The sequence below is a fragment of the Zeugodacus cucurbitae genome, chromosome 2 (genome assembly GCF_028554725.1).
Source record: "Zeugodacus cucurbitae isolate PBARC_wt_2022May chromosome 2, idZeuCucr1.2, whole genome shotgun sequence".
Lineage (NCBI taxonomy): Eukaryota > Metazoa > Arthropoda > Insecta > Diptera > Tephritidae > Zeugodacus > Zeugodacus cucurbitae.
The window spans coordinates 32,315,328-32,333,842 of record NC_071667.1 but is presented as its reverse complement, the minus strand read 5'-3'; the positions used below and the strand labels follow the sequence as shown (position 1 = coordinate 32,333,842).

The window sequence follows — 18,515 nt, the reverse complement described above, 5'->3', positions numbered from 1 at the left end:
CTCGCGAAACGTGACGTTGCTGTTACCCAATTTCCACAGCGTTACATAAAGGCACATTTCAAGGGAATGCCCCAACCGGCCGTGCAATGATCTGGTCCAATATGGTTGGATAGAGTTTCGCAATATCTAAAACACAAAATAGCACATTACATACATATTAAATTCAACAACTAAAAGTTAAGCTTACCATAAAAGTTGGTCGCGCCATCCGAAAATGCGATTGAAATACATCCTCTGAATAGTTTTTTATTATATTCAGGTAATTGCTCACTTTTGGTACGGACCGCCTTTTCTTTTTCAAATAACTTTTTAGTAAAAGATTTCTTCTCTTCACTTGTCTAATCCTTTTTTTATTGTAATTCAATAAAATATTCTCACTCTGAGTTTCCTGGTTATCAATAATTACGTTAATTAAAAATTACATTTCTCTGGCGTTCGTAAATGCGAAAAAATTCTTCGCAGCACAATCGCAATGGCAAGGCAGTAGAATCAGCTGATTGTGCAGTAGCAACCACAGCCGGCAAGAATGCAGCAGCGTTGCACAAAATTACTGGGTTTACGAACTAACCCACTCTTGCACAATTCTGTGAATGATCTTGGTACTATTACGGATGAAATACCCAAAACTGCGAACCAAAACTCCCTGTGCACTTTCAGTACTGCGACCCAGAAAAGCCCTGAAACTATACCCGCTATTTTCGGTTAGTTCTACCAAAATCCCAAATGAGAATTTAATAACAAAATCATTAATTATATTTAAAATATCATGCCATTTAGGTGTTTATTATTATATTTGCTTTATAAATGTGTTATCGTACTGCACTATATACATACATATGTAAAACGTATTGAATAGTTGAACAATTTTTGCTATCGGACGAAGGCTACCCCGTGTAACTAGGGATGGCAACGATTAATCATTTGATTAAATTAATCGATTATTTTCATTCAATTTACGATTTAATTGCATCGAAACACCTTTTCTAATTACTCGACTATTACTCGAGTAATTGCAAAATAATCGCAAACAGCATTTTGAAATTTAATACATTTTATGTTCATCTAAGTTAGCGAACAAGGGTCGCATCAGTCATTAATGACTGGAAACGGTGTAAACATAGTTAAATTCTAATATGTCAACGTAGTTTAATATCAACAAATGAATGTCTGGCAACACTGCATTTACAGTTAAGTCAAAGGCATTTTACGTTCAGTTGTTTGAAGAGCAATAGCGCCAGTTAAAAGCGAAGTGTGGACATTTTTTTAATAAAATAGCAATAACTACGTTAAATGTCAACTTTGCTGCAAAAATTTAAAATTTTCTAATAACACATCAAATATGTTGCAGTATTTAAAATTAAAGCATGCAACAGTAGCCTGCAAATTGTGGTAAGTTGGAGCAATCGGTATTACATTTTAAATTTCTTCTAGTTATATATAAATGTATGTGTACAAATTAGACTCTGAAATCTAGGAGTAACGACAATGTTCCCATAAGTGATGATGACACTGACACCATGATTGAAATGCCGAGTTGCAGCAGCAAACCAATTAATGAAAGCCCTTCAGCTTCGAAACACTATTGATGCTTGGGAAGATATGAAAACCATACGGACTTTCAAAAAAATATTATCATCTACTTGGTACCTCAGTAATAGCTGAGCGGCTTTTCTCAAAATCGGGTGCAACTGCGACCAAAAAACGCAATCGTTTGACAACAAAACGTTTATCGAAATTGCTTTTTCTTCAAACTTGGTTGAACAGAGAATAAATTTTCTTGACTTCAATAAATATATTTTCATTTACACTAAGACAAATGAATTTTTAATACGATATTTTAATTTTATTTCCGTTTTTGTTTTTGTGTATATACCAACACAATTTGAATGTCTGAAATAAGAATATAGTCTCCAATATTTTATTAGTTTTGTTTTTACGCAAAGTTGCAAAACATAGTATTTCAAGCAAGAGGCAATTATTTTACTTTAAGATTGCTGTGCATATTTTGAAAAATTTAATGTCATTGTGCTACTTAACTTCAAATGTAGGCCATTTTCTCTTTTGGATATGTCTGGGACTCTGTGATAGAGCATTATAATACAAGATTCGGCGCTGAAACTGGTGGTGGTCTTTATGCAATTTAGTATTATTTGAAAACATTGGAATTAATCGATTTTTTTACATTAATTGCAATTATTTTTTTATATCTTGCAATTAATCATTTGATTATTTAATCGATTAAAAAAATTTTTTGCCATCCCTACGTGTAACCTGGAAGTGAAAGCTGCGCACATTATGTGAGGCCTTTTTTGGTTTTTGTAGGATCTGTTCTTTCATTTATTTCACTATTACTAAATTCATCCAATTTCTATGAGGAGGGTTTCTATAAAATATAAAGTAAATATTTAATTTCCACACCATAAATGATGATAATAATTACCTCATACTTCAGGAATTCTAAATCTAGCACGGGCAACGTTCTAGTCTTAACATCCGTGTTCTTGCTCTAGTATTTCCATTGAACTAATTTCGGCGAATCCATGTCCTTGTAAAGCGATACAAGAACGTTAAATTTACCCTTTAATTTCTGTGTTTTAGCTGCTAATGGCACGGCCAACTGAGGTGCCGGTAGGTTCAAAAATACTTCAACTGCTTTGCCCTCTAGCTCATTGGCAAAACCCAGTTGACACACGTAGCGATGATAAACGGTTGCAAATACACCTAACCCATGTCGTTCCAATTCTTCACGTGCTTGTTGCACTCGCACTTCGTGGATGTCAAGTGTATGTAGATGGCCAAATGGTTTAATTGCATATAAAAAATGTGGCATTGCACCTGAACTAGTTCCGATTCAACTACATATAACTGAACCAGGACGAATTTCAAGTTGAAAGACTATCATATAATATCTGGTGTGTAAATGATTTGTGTTGGATGTAGCAGGGTTTGCATCCATAGTTCTGGATTGGCTTGCAGCACATATTCCATCGATTCGTAAGTTCTACGCTGCTACCATTGGTGACACCAATTAGGTTGCGTACCTTTAACGCGTCGTATGAGGTTTGAAATATCTGTATGGAAAATTTTAGAATTTAAGGCAAGATAATATTATTATATTCAACAATTATTTACGTATTCAATTGTTTCGCCCTTGATGTTGACCATTGTTGCGTGCTTCGAATTGACAATGCAATGAAGTATTACTGTATCACCCTCTTCAGTTCCATATTTTGGCTTTAGAAAACTTTTATTTTACGTTTTTAAAATGCGTGCTTCAATAATTTAATCTTTAATTAGGCTGCAGATCACTGATTTGAATAAAACACGCAAAATAATACTTCACAAGCAGCCATAATATAGCTCAAAACAAAACTTATTTAAACACGAGAACTTTGGTTGTTTCTTTCTATCATTCAGGGTGCTGTACGTTGAGGTAAATGTTTATGCACATTTCGCCCTTTGTTGCATATGTGTGTATGTAGTGATGTTATTAAAATGTCTTGAATGTATTGGAGTTTCAGTACCCATGACTTGCTGGGTGGTAATAGCGTTTGTATATGAGCTTTCAAAGAGTACGGACGTGTTTAATGCGCTCCGTGAAATCTTTTATAAACAAATAATAATAAAAGCAAAACAAAAAAAAATTAATCAACAAATAAATTGTGTAACCGAAAATTAAAATCAAAACATAAAATTTGCCCAAAACAAATCAGTTTAAAATAACAATAAATAACAAACAACATATAAAAGTGAACAAATAAAAAGCAAACATGAGCGCTGGGCAGACTCAACAGCAAGATCGTAGGCATTCTCTGAACGCCTACTTCAGCTTTGTTGAGCCTGAAAAATCTGCTTTCACAAATAAACAATCCAACGGTGAGAAAGATGAGTCCTCGAAGCGCAAAACAAGATCCAAGATTTGATCAAATCTCAAAACCAAATGTTACAAACCTTATTATCTAAAAAATGAGTATTCTAAATATTTATATCCATATAGGAATGCCAACGGTGTAAACCAACACAAACTGGAGTTAATACGATTTCTGACTGAAAAAAGCATAGATGTTATGCTGCTGCCAGAAACTCATTTAACAAATAAAAACAATTTCTTTATACCGGGATATAGACTTCATTTTACAAATCATCCAGATGGAAAGGCGCACGGTGGTACAGCAGTATTGGTTAGAAATCGGCTAAACCACTATGCTTTACAACCGCATGCTACAGCGCAGTTACAAGCTACAACAATATCGTTGAAAAATCGAGGTTCTGACCTCAATCTGACGTCCATCTCGTTTTAAAATTACAGACTGTGAATGTAAAGACTTTTTTGGAACGCTAGGTCCAAGATTTCTAGCAGGTGGAGATTACAATGCAAAACACATGTGCTGGTGCTTACGTCTTATTAATCCGAAAGGATGAAATAAGCACAATAACCTTGATATAATATCTCCTGGTAAGCCGACATACTGGCCCAGTGAAAGAAACAAAATCCCAGACTTAATAGATTTTGCTGTAGTCAAAAATATAGATAGATCGCTTATAACAGTAGATACATGTATTGACATACATATGTTCTGATTATTCTCCTGTACTTATAAAGTTATGCGAAGAGCCCATGATAGTTGAGCCAAAACTATGTCTAACATCTTTTAAAACTAAGTGGTTGAAATATAGAAAATATATCAGTAGCCACATTAATACCGATTTAAAAACAAAAAACCGGATGGGAAATTGATGAAAGCATAATGTAATTCAATAATGTAATAACTAATACAGCTGTCTTGGCAACAACTAGAAGAAACATTATGGTTTTTAGAAACATCACTAATAATGAAATAGAAATGCTTGTAAATGAGAAAAGGCAAGCGAGACGTGAATGGCAGTTAAGTCGTTCCCCTTCAACTCTGTGTCAACTGAAATCGGCTGTACGTAAGTTTAAAAAAGCACTTAAACGCGATGAAGAATACAATACTGAAAATTATACAAAACACCTGTGTCCAAATTCAACAAGAAAAACTCCCTTTGGAAAGCCCAAAAGTCTTTTAAGCCACCAGTAGATTCCAACATGCCTATAAGACAGTCGAATGTTAATTGGGCGCGTAGTAATGAGGAAAAGCCAAATTGCTTTGCAAATCACCTAAAAAAGGTATTTCAACCCAATGGCCCAAAAAGCAATTTTACGTTGCCAACTTTGTCCAATATCGCAAACGAGTCAAGCGTGTCTATTAGGACGTCTACTTATGAAATTACCAAGATTCTAAAAGAGCTAAATCTGAAAAAGTCTTCAGGATACGATGATATTACTCCAAAAATGTTAATTGAGTTGCGAAATATTGCTATATAAGTGCTCTCTATGCTCTTTAATGCAATTTTGGTTTCGGTACTATCCAATTCCGTGGAAAAAGTCACAGATCATCATGATCAGGCATGGGCAAAGTCTTAGCAGGTGCTAAAAGAGCGGAAATGATCGTATACGTACACACACCGATTGTCACTAACATGCACAAGCGAAGAGCGTAAAACGAACACCTACGATGAGACAATACGATAAATAAACGATGATAAAATCAGATGCTGAACACAAAGACGACGACACGACACGACGTAGCGACGGCTGATCACAAATGTCACTTTGAAGCCAGCGTCTTGAACATTTTGAAGACGGCAGCGACATATCAAACAGCATTTTCATTGTTGCCGTACTAAAATCTTTCACTTCAATAAAATTTACATATTTAGTTTAAAGTGAAATTATTTACGGAAAAATGTAAAAATTGGCGATTTATTTGTTTTAAATAATCGATTGTTATTATAAATGATATATCAAAGTTATTTTACGTTTCTGCTGGCAAAATAACGTCATACTTGTGAGAACTTTGAATAATTTTACATTTCACATGTTAGTGGCAGATTATTTGACAGATGTTGCTCGTCGTTTGTCGTCTTCTATGTGTTCAGCACATCAGTCTGCAATCAGCAGTTGACTGAGCGATGCGGACAAAGTTATATATTTAAAAAAAAAAATTTCATTATAACTTTTTTAAATTATTACATTACACAATTTTACTATAATTTATATTATATATAAATTATTATTAATTTTTACATTCATTAGCACGTGCATATATTCGTAGTGAGCAAACGTGCGACATAGACCTACTGGCTCAACCTCTGCAAGCATACTGAATATTTTTGTTTGCTGATTCGCTTGGTACCACAATAAGCGCACTAACACAATCTCATTTTGTGATGCTCGTTTGATTGTGATGGTGCCCATCCCTGATCATGATATATAAACCTGGAAAAGACTTAACACAACCGTCTTCCTACAACCAATAAGTCTCTTACCCTGTCTTTCCAAAATATTCGAAAAAGTTTTACTATCAAAAATGTCTTCTTTCCTCCACGAAAATAATATAATAGCAGCACACCAATTCGGGTTTCGTGCTAAACATGGCACAGTAGAGCAAGTGAATAGAATTACAAACGAAATCAGGAAAGCATTCGAGCACAGAGAGCACTGTTCAACTATTTTTCTCGATGTAGCTCAGGCGTTCGAAGGCCTTTTATGGAAAATCAAAAACGTTTTACCTTCCGAATTGCATAAAACATTGGAGTCATATTTAAGAAATAGGAAATTTACAGTTAAAGTAGCAGATTTCATATCAGAAGAACGAGCAATAAGGGCTGGTGTACCTCAGGGCAGTGTATTAGGCCCTTCTCTGTACATAATATGCACAGCAGACATTCCAATAGCTAATAACGTATTGACATCCACTTTTGCGGATGACATAGCCCTATTAGGCCGTAAAAAATGCCCCATTAGAGCATCAAGAGTATTAGAGGAGCACTTAACTTGTGTCGAAGAATGGCTAGCCAACTGGCGTATAAATCTTAATGAGGAAAAATGCAAGCATGTTACATTTTCTCTAAGGCCATAAATATGTCGGACAGTTAAAATAAACAACGTACTAGTACCCCAAGTGAAGTAACTTATCTTGGGATTCACCTGGGTCGAAGGCTTACGTGGCGGAAACATATAGCGAGTAAAGTAACTTGCATGAAGTTAAGAGTAGAAAATTTAAATTGGCTTCTAAACAAAAATTCTAAACTTTGCCTATACAACAAAGTCCTGTTATACAATGCAATCATAAAACCGATTTGGATATATGGTATTCAACTGTGGGGTACGACCTGTGCATCCAACATTGATATAATTCAGAAATTCCAATCTAAAATGCTTAGAACAATAACGGGTTCACCATGGTACATGCGTAACGAAAATATCAATTTTCAAACACGTTTAAAAAGAAGATATCTACCTGCCTACTAAAGAGCAACGTTCTACCAAAACAGCTCAACCACAATCTTGAGCTTACTTAGTTGTAAAATAGATTTAAGACTTTAATACTTATTGTTAGGCTTTAAAAAAAGCAGATTCAATAAATAAAGAAATATTGGAGGAAAAAAATAGCGAGAAACCCCATTTTGACAGAAAAAATGTGCATAATGGCATCCATATTTATTTTGATCATCCCGGAGCTAATAATGATTGTAGATTCCTTAAAAGGTCAGAACATTATAGAAAAGCTGTAAACGAAAGGAAAATTTGATTTATTAATTCAACCGATTTTTTTCAAATAAATTACATATCAGCTGATACACAGCATACACACATATGCAACAAAGGGCAAAATGTGCATAAACATCCCAGACGGGTAGAGTTACTTGTCTTATGGAATATTGGTCACCGGTAAAGAAAGCTTGTATTATTATTTTGGTCTCTTTTGTTCTAGCAGCAGGAAAAAAGTTACCATTTCTCCTCTTTTACGGCATGTCGGTGTGATTATCTTGCTCGCTCTCTCTCATTGGTTTTAGTGCCAATGCTGCATGTGTCTTTCTGCTCTAATTTTTCTTTGTTTTGGAAAGGCATATGCCACTCTGTGGTTAGCAGAGCCCCCTGTAGTAGTTTTTTTTTTAATCAGCCATCTATCAGTGGAGACTGTTCGATTTATCATTTTCAGGGTAACCCTTTAATCACAGGTATTGGTCATTTGTTGGGTCACCGTTTCGTTACTTAAATTTGGTTCATTGGTCTCCATTGGTCTTCATTCTATAGGTCACCTACTTTTCCGTTTGAAAATGAAAAATTGAAATTGTTTTATTTTTATTTTTATTTATTTATTATAATTGTATGATGTATTCACATTTATAAATTAGTATTGTATAATATTTTAAATTTTTAATAATCATTATAGATTAATTTTTAAATATTAGCATTACAGTACAAAGTGAACTTTTTACAAACGTTTTTGCAGCTATTTATACATTGATTTTTTTACAAATTTTTTTGCAGCTATTTATACATTGATTTTTTATACATTTATATTTATACATTGACAAAATTTACATATTTTAAAACTAAAGTTAGTATTAATTATTAAATTTTTACTTTTTACATATTTCATATACAAATTTAGTATTAATTATTACATTTTTATTTTTTGTAGTTGTTGTTATACAATTCAAATGAAATTCCATTATTATTACGAATGTTATTAGTATTCGAACATTCATTTGTATAATTTAATAATATTTTACATCTAAATTATGGATTAGCAAATGAATAAATTAATAATAAACGCGAACGATTTTCTTATAACTATCCTGTAAGGATCCAACGAAACTAATGAACCGATATTGTTTGATGTCAATTCCACACAATCCTATCCCATATGTACATCATAAAAAGGTTCAGCTCGTCGGAAAGAGGGTGTGTCACTGCTAATCTAAATGTCCGATGGGATTTGTTGTTGTCTTGTTTATCATGCCTGAAAAATATTAGAAATAGAAATTGTTATTAACGAGTATAAAATATGAATATATTTGTATTTGTAGTACAAACCTAAGAAAAGTTGTAGCTATTGTAGTCCTCCATTTGTGCAAAGTATTTGTGTTTATGGTCTGAGTAGGCAATTCAAAAGTAAAGTCCTCTCTCGACGAACAAAAACTAAACTATACAAGTCCCTCATCATTCCCGTCCTACTTTATGGTGAAGAAGCGTGGACGGTGTCAACATCCGATGAGACGGCACTAGGAGTTTTCGAGAGAAAGGTTTTGCGGAAGATTTATGGTCCCTTGAACATTGGCAACGGCGGATACCACAGAAGATATAATGATGAGCTGTATGTGTTGTTCGACGACATAGACATAGTCCAGCGAATAAAAAGACAGCGGCTACGCTGGCTTGGTCATGGACGAAAGTGCCCCAGCTCTGAAAGTTTTCGATGCAGTACCCGCTGGTGAAAGCCGAGGAACAGGGAGACCTCCACTCCGATGGAAGGACCAGGTGGAGAAGGACCTGTCTGTCAATATCTGAAATGGGTAATGAAAATATAAGTAATGCTAAAAAACAAACGTATGTAGATATATATATATATATATATATATATACACAGAGCTTAATGCTTGTAATAACTAAACAAAAAATAAACAACTTTTTAACATCAAAATAAAAATTATTCTAAATAAATAAAATGTAACAGATGCATTCTTGTAAATACATAACCCCCCTCCAAAGTAATTTAATTTTTAAATAATAGAATTTAATTCTACATAGTCATTTGAAAAATTGTAATTTGTTGTTTTCAAAGCAATCTTTCTGCCGACGATGTATGAATATGTAAAATAAATGAATACATTAGTCACTAACAACGTTGCCGTTTTGATACAATTGTATCTTCTAAATTTTGTGATTTGATACTTTTTTGTTCACAAACGGCCTATTTTGATACTTTTCTGCTGATAGAATTTAATTTTTTGAAACTATGAAAATGTTAAACTAAAAACAAACCTATTGTATCTGGATAGTATTAAAAAGTTGTGGGAATGTAGGCCAATTAAAAAACCCAGAAAAATATAAACTGGACTTTGCCTTATAACTCTGTGGCTGCTGAACTGGATTTTTTTAGATTTAAGGGGAATTGTGAGTCGAAAATGGACTTCTTTTGAAAATTAGTTCTGAACTGAAAAGTCAACAATAAGGTTTCTATTATTTTTTTAGAGTTTATTGTTAATCATAATACAGGAAAAATTTGAAACATTTTTATTATGACTTTCAGATTTCGTTCCATGAGCAAACTGTTGTGAAATAAATTTAAATTAAAAAAAATTATGCTATTTGCAAAAAAATACTTGAGTGTCTTAACTTAACCGCTGATGTAGAAGATCCCGATGATTTCGTTGCTGAATTTAGAATGTGGAAAAGGTTAAAAATCTTTTCTTCAGATTATATTTTCTAACTAAAATTTTGAATATATTTTCAGGAACTGGTTAAATCAAACAAAGAGATCCAAAACTTTTTTAGACGCGTTGAATTGTTGCGATGCAAAAATTTTCAAAACATGCATCTTTTTTTTAAGATTGGAGCAATAATCCCTATATCTTTTGCTTCAAGTGAACGCTCGTTTTCCTCACTTAGCAGGCTTAAAACATATTTAAGAAATAAAACTGGAGAAGCACGCCTGAACGGAATAGCTCTCTTGAATATCCATAGAGATATAGACGTGACGGAGGAAGAGATTTTAAATGTTATGGCCCAAATTAAAAGAAGATTAGACTTCAATTTCTGAATAAAATAATGAAACATTGTCTTTTTACCTAAAACCCCCCTAAAATTTTTTTCCTGCGTTCGCCACTGCTCCTACAGCACCCTAAATGATAGAAACAAACAACCAAAGATCTCGTGTTTGAACAAGTTTTGTTTTGAGCTATATCATGGCTGTTTTCGAAGTATTATTTTGCGTGTTTTATTTAAATCAATGATCTGCAGCCTAATTAAAGTTTAAGTTATTGAAGCATGCATTTTTAAATGAGTAAAACGAAAAATAAAAGTTTTCTAAAGCCAAAATAAGGAATTGAAGAGGGTGATACAGTAATACTTCGAAGCACGCAATTGAAGTTACGCCAACAATGTTCAATTCGAAGCACGCAATTGAAGCTACGCCAACAATGGTCAACATCAAGGGCGAAACCATTGAATACGTAAATAATTGTTGAATATAATAATATTATCTTACCTGACATTCTAATAAATTTTCCATAAAGATATTTCAACCTAATTAGTGTCATTTATGTTAGCAGCGTAGAATTTCGAAGCGATCGAATATGTGCTGCAATCCAATCAATAATTACACTGTGATAGCTTTTTTCAAAAAAAAAAGACAAGACGAAATTCGACGGTTTCCCCCTATTTCGGGTCCTACGAATCGAACTGCATCATTACTTTTTTGAGTTACAATCATGGTTTCATACAAAAATTTTTGTTGAAGTTTTTCAACACAACAAACTGTGAAGTTTAATTTTTTCTCGGTTCTTGAATTTGTGCTTAAATTTATCAATATAATTAAAGAAAGTTTACTTTTAGTAAGTGTAATCTAAAGCTAAGTATTTGTGCTAATTTGCTTTTGTGTTATATTTAAATTTTAATTGTATTTTAACTATTTTCTTAAATTCTGGTGTCGAGTCTTTTAAATCATTTGTTGTTGTTATCAATTATCAATTTTCTTTCATACTTTGCAATTGTTTGTGCGATTGCATATTGTTTTTGTTTTAATATGCTCTTTTTCTTTTTTTTTCTTTCATTTTTGGTCACAGCTGTTTGCGTGTTATTTTTAAGTGGCTCAGTGCTTCTCAAACTGCTCACTATTATATTGGTTGTGATCTCGGCTAATTCAGTATAACTATCTTTGTTTTTATACTCTCGCAACAAATGTTGCTAAAGAGAGTATTATAGTTTTGTTCACATAACGGTTGTTTGTAACACCCAAAACTAAACGAGTTAGATATAGGGTTATATATACCAAAGTGATCAGGGTGAAGAGTGGAGTTCAAATCCGAATGTCTGTCTGTCCGTCCGTCTGTCCGTCCGTCTGTGCAAGCTGTAACTTGAATAAAAATTAAGATATCTTGATGAAACTTGGCACACTTATTTCTTGGCACCATAGGAAGGTTGCTTTCGAAAATGAGCAAAATCGGACCACTGCCACGCCCACAAAATGGCGATAACCGAAAACACATAAAGAGCTATAACTAAGCCATAAATTAATCTATGGAAATAAAATTTGGTATGAAAGATCGAACTATGAAGCGGCATATTTGGATGTAATTTTTTTGGGGAAGTGGGCATGGTCCCGCCCCCAAATAGGTTTTTTGTACATATATCGCAAACCAATAGAGCTATATAAACCAAACTTTCTGCAGTCGTTTTTTTAGCCACTTCTTAATACAATCCAAAAATGAAATAAATCGAATAATAACCACGCCCACCTCCCATACAAAGGTTAGGTTGAAAATTACTAAAAGTGAGTTAACTCACTAACGAAAAACGTCAGAAACACTAAATTTCACATAAGAAATGGCAGATGGAAGCTGGACTCAGATTTTTTTACAAAATGAAAAATGGGCGAGGCGTCGCCCACTTATGGGTCAAAAACCATATCTCAGGAACTACTCCACCGATTTCAATGAAACTTGGTTTGTAATAGTTTCCTTACATCCCAATGATGTGTTGTGAAAAGAGGCCAAATCGCTTCACAACCACGCCTACTTCCTATATACCAGAACTTTGAAAACGATCTGAATCGTTAACTTTACAATATATAAAGTAAGCACTAGTGAAGATATCGGTGCAGAACTTTGCACAAATACTATATAGTGTGGCAGCCCCATTCTAAAAATCGCCGAAATCGGACCATAGGTTTTTAAGGCCCCATATATCGAACACGAGGTCTCGATGCTTCTAACCTAATATTATGGTTACCAACTTTCAATGGACTTTATACAATATATATGACGAATATATGGGTCAAATTGTGTATTATATAATATAAATAAAGTTAAATAAATAAATTGCGAGAGTATAAAATGTTCGGTTACACCCGAACTTAGCCCTTCCTTACTTGTTCTATTTACTATTATATCATATTTTAATTTTTATTATTATTTACTATTTTGTTGTTTCCTTCAATTTAAATTTTTTCATAATGACTTGCAATTTTCCGAATTGTACTATTAAAGGCGATTCTGATCGTTTTGTTTCTTGTGCTGGATTTACAGGTAGAATCTTAGATTCTATTCTCGATGGAAAGGGTCTGCGCTGGTCGTGCTTAAAGTGTAGACCGACAGATATTGAATTATTTAAAGTTTTTAAACAGGCGAGCAATAATTTTAAAGAAATCGGGTCGAGAACTTCAAAACCTTACAGAAAAATTTAAGCATTATGAAGTGTTGTTTCAATCATTCAAATGCTTAAATGATCAAGATGATAATGCTAAGCCCTCATCAAAACGCAAACGTCCGTCTAATGAAGAACCTGCCACTTTGTCCGTAAATTATTTGCTGTGCATTCTTCAATTCCATCTGAAGAAGTAGAAGTTCCTCATGCGGACTTTATTGAATTTAAGTGCATACGAATTTGTATTAATAAATGTTCTATTTATCTAACTTTATCTTATATACCGCCTCAATCGGACTTATCTGTATATATGCAGCATGCTTCTTTAATAAATAATGTTTTTTCAATTGCTAAGAATACTGATTACATAATTGTTCTAGGCGATTTCAATTTACCGTGTGTATCTTGGAAATCTGTTGACGATTGCATTACCCCTTTTTGCACTCGTTTAAGCTTTAATGAGTTTTTGGAAGAAATGTCTGGGATGGGTCTTAACCAAATTAACTTAATTCCGAACAAGTTTGGTAAATTCTTAGATTTGGTCTATGTTGATAATACTTCAACAGTTTCTGTGGTCCGATCTGACCCTTTAGTTTTGCCAGAGGACTCTTATCACCCTGCCTTGGAAATTAATATCGAAATCATAGACGAATTACTTGTATACAACAAACAGGACCTTTGTTCTCGGTTCAACTTTGCGAAAGCTAACTTCAAAAAGATTAATTGTGAACTTTCTAAATTGACTTGGCCTGATTACAGTGGTAATATTGAATTAAATGTTTCACATTTTATTGAAACAATTTTTAATATTTTTGAAAGATTTGTTCCGAAATGTTTTATTATCAAAAGAAAAAGTTCAAATTTGTGGTATTCGAATGAGCTATGTAAATTAAAAAATAAAAAAACTCGTGCTTTTAAACTTTATAAAAAAACTGGAGCTCTTGTTGACTATTTAAAATATTCTAAATTGCGTCGACAGTTTGAGGAACTTAACAAAAAATGTTATAAAAACTACATAATCAAAGTAAAAAATAATATTATTCGTAATCCGAAATTGTTTTATGGTTTCGTTAACTCCAAACGCAGGATTTCCAATTTTCCGTCCGCGATGAAATATAAATCAACAATGTCATGTGACAATTATATTATTTCTAATATGTTTGCAGAATTCTTCAAATCCAATTATTGTTCAAACTACCCTATGAATGTGCCATATCATCAAGTGTTATGTCCGAGTACTGTAATTAATACACCAATTATTTCTAAAACAGATGTCTTAAATTATTTAGTTACGTTAAAAAATTCGTTTAAATATGGCCCTGATATGATTGCCTCAAGCTTTCTTTAAAATTGTGCTAAATATATCTATCTGCCCTTAACTAAGCTTTTTAACCTATCTCTTAAACAAGGTATTTTTCCGTCAATGTGAAAAAACTCTTTTATATTACCTTTGCATAAAAGTGGAGTTAGATCATCTGTTGAGAACTATAGGGGGATAGCTAAAATGTCAGCTATACCCAAACTTTTTGAAGCTATTGTCACTGACCAAATAACTTTCTTAATCTCTCCTTTAATTTCATTTTCTCAGCATGGATTTTGTAAAGGAAAATCTACAGTAACAAACTTGCTTGGATTTGTAAACCATGTGTCAATGGGTTTTAGGGATAATAAGAATACTGATGTTATATAAGTTTTATTTAATAATACATTATCCGATTCAATCTAGATATCTAGAACAAATTTTGAGTTAAATGAATCATTCCGCCGAATATGTCATGATTTTAATTCGCATTCCAGCACATTTGATCCATCTGACTCAATATTTAGCATGAAAAAAACTATTTTGTCTTCTCTTAATAAGTAATATTCAGAAATTTTTAACTTTTTGTTTTTATAAATTTTTAAATATCAGCTGTTGAAATGAGCAGTTTGAGAACCGGACGCTTAAAAATCTCTTGCCTTTCTAGACTCGGCAAATTCCGCTCGTATGCGGACTGCGCCCCACGCGTCGGTTGGGCGGGAGGAGGGTAATCGTTTGGGTTAATAAAGTGGCCCATTGTAAGAGAAAGGCACATTTTTCTTCGGTCTCTAACTTTTTTAATGATGACCAGTTATGCAGGTTGTTGTTGCATTGCGAGCAAATGGTATTTGGCACCCAATCTACGTCTCTTATAACGGGCAAATCGAAATATTCCTCGTAGATGCCGGCAGTTCCCGAAGAGCTTGGCTCGTTGCTTGCTGATTTGTGTTGGATATTGATAGATGAGTCGTATTAAATTTAATTTAAATATTGTGTACAAATTTATGATACTTATTGATAACACTTATAAGATACAAAAAAAAAAATAAAATAGCACACAAATATAGTTAGTGTAGCTTTTTTAAAAAATACAAATTTTGTTAAGTTTTTTTTTTTAAATGGTTAGTTTGCTCAGAACGTTGTCTTTGCCTAAGTTCCTTACTATTACAAGAAGTCACTTAATGTATAAGTATCAAAGGGTAAATTAAAATATTGACGAAACGTGAGGGAAAAAACATTAAAAAAATGGATTAAACTTCAGTTTTTTCGACATATTGGCTATAAGGACACAAAAAACATTGATTTTGGGATTTACAGTCATCTAAGAACTTAAAGACGGACTTATTCTGAGAAGCTTTGCCAAAGAAAGTTTACCAAAAAAGTCAACATTAAAAAAGTTAGAGACCGAAGAAAAATGTGCATTTTTCTTACATTGGGCCACTTTGATGAAAAACTTCAACAAAAATTTTTGTATGAAACCATGATTGTAACTCAAGAAAGTAATGATGCAGTTCGATTCGTAGGACCCGAAATAGGGGGAAACCGTCGAATTTGGTCTTGTCTTTTTTTTGACAGTGTTATGGACGCAAACGCTGCTACATCGAACACAAATAATTTACGCACCAGATATTAGTATGATACGCTTTAATTTGAAATTCGTACTGGTTCAGTTATATGTAGTTGAAACGGGTACTAGTTCAGGTTCAATGCCAAATTTTTTATGTGCAATTAAACCATTTGACCATCTACATACATTTGACATCCATGAAGCGCGAGTTGGAACAACATGGTTTAGATGATTCATTTACACCTTGTATTGAGGAATCATAACGTTGTTGTATCGCTTTACAAGGACATGGATTTTTTTCTTTCACAATATTTAGGTTTTTCCAAAAACAAGTAGCTGGCAATAGCGAGAAACCGCATTTTGACAGATGAAAATGTAAACAAACCAAAATTTTAAATTCTATCGATGTGCAAAATGGCAAGTAAAAAGTTTATCCATATTTATTTTGTCCATCCCGGAGCTAATAATGATTGTAGATTCCTTAAAACGTCAGAACATAATAGAAAAGCGATAAATGAAAGGAAAATTTGATTTCTTAATTTTACCGATTTTTTTCAAATAAATTACATATCAACTGAGAGTTCGGGCTGGCATTGCCAACAGAATTAATTTTTAAGCGAAGATATGAAATAAGCGTTTTATTTGTCCATGATTTAGCTATTAGTTTTTGGTGCTCAAATAAAACACGCCTATTATAAGCATGGGAAGTATCAATACTCTGTTAAATAATAAGAATATCAAAATTATTATATTGTTTTAGTTTTGCAATTAAATACATTTCAATAATACCTGTTGTTGTATATTTTGTGTTATACTTCTAGGTGCACGATTTTTATTACTTTCTGACACAAAGGACTACGAGTGCTTCTTCCATCATACGGTGAATTCTAGTTCAAATTTGTATTGTACGATGGATGAGCGATTGCCGATGTATGTGTTGAAGAACTGCTGGTTGGATTCCCCGCACCCATACCAAGTATAGCTATTTTCCTATGTGGGAGTAATACTTTATCTAATCTGTTTCTATGAGCACTCTGCCTGGAGTCGCTATTGTTGTACTATCGTTGTGTCACTAGGTGGTGGTATCCAGCTTAAGCATAAGTTTTTCTTTCGAAGGTTGCAAATATCTGAAAAGAGTAAAAAAAAGATAAAAGTTAGCTTTATATCAACTTATATTCTAACAAAACCTCGGAGGGTGGGATCGTGTGTAGAAGTTCACGTAAGTGAGGGAAGTTTTTGATTGTCATTTACTTGGGAGTGGCCTGAAACGATTCTTCTCCACATGGTTCAAGCAGCTCACGACTTCCGGTTTTAGACGAAGTATCCTCTGGGTAGCCAACAAACAGAGCGAGATAAAGTGAGAAGGCTAACCCTCTTGGGACCCACCACATCAAAACGAAGTATCAATGAAAAATCGACGAAAGCCTCGGAGGAAAAACCTTTTGATGACAACGCCTGCAAACATTTTAAGGATTATGATTTGAGTGCATGTATCTGGAATGTCTGGACCCTTAATTTGGAAGATGCCTCTGCCCAGCTGGTTGATGTCCTCATACGACTAAAGGCTGACGTCACCGCCATCCAAGAAGTGCGATGGAAGGGACAAGTACGGAAGAAGGTGGGTCCTTGTGACATCTACTACAGCGGTCATATACTGCGACGAAAATTTGGTGTTGGATTTGGACTCCGTCGCCGAGTCCTGGCATTCTCTCCGGTGGATGATCGTCTAGCCACAATCCGCATAAAATCGAGATTCTTCAACATATTGCTTATTTGCGGCCACGCCCCAAAGGAAGAGAAGGATGATGTGAACAAAGATACTTTCTATGAGCGCTGCCACCTCCACGATGTCTAAATCGTGCTTGGCGATTTCAACATTAGGGTGGGTAAACAAGGTGTCTTTGGCACAACAGTCGGAAAATTCAGTGTCCTGATCGACCTCGCTGGGCCCGAAATATGGTCGTCTGTAGTACCAGATTACAGCACAAGAAAATTCATCAAGCACATGGCTGTCTCCTGATCGAAACACGCGTAACAAAATCGATCATGTTGTGATAGACGGAAGACATGTCTTCAGTGGTTTAGATGTGAGTACGCTCCTAGGACCAATTATAATATTTACTCGGACCATTATCTATAGCAAGAAAGATTCGCACTCACCTATGTGCAGCAAAGAACGCCCATCAACAAACACAAGGAAGTTTCGACGTCGAAAAGCTGCAATCGCAACAGACAGCTAAGAAATACTCTACTCGTCTCGCACTCCTGCTCTCTGAGAGCACTCATCAGCATCTCGGTATAAGGGAACTGTGGAACGGCATCTCAAACTCACTGCGTACTGTTGCATCACATTCTTTCCAGAATATGGTCGAAAGCATGCCTGACGATTGGAATCTCAGTGTGCTCTGCCC

At 34.0% G+C, this 18,515-nt stretch overlaps 1 pseudogene; it reads right to left on the bottom strand.

Moving 5' to 3' along the window:
• Nucleotides 1-750: 750 nt before the first annotated feature.
• LOC128920544 (tRNA (adenine(58)-N(1))-methyltransferase catalytic subunit TRMT61A-like) lies at nt 751-3,246 on the bottom strand (annotated as a pseudogene).
• Nucleotides 3,247-18,515: the final 15,269 nt, after the last annotated feature.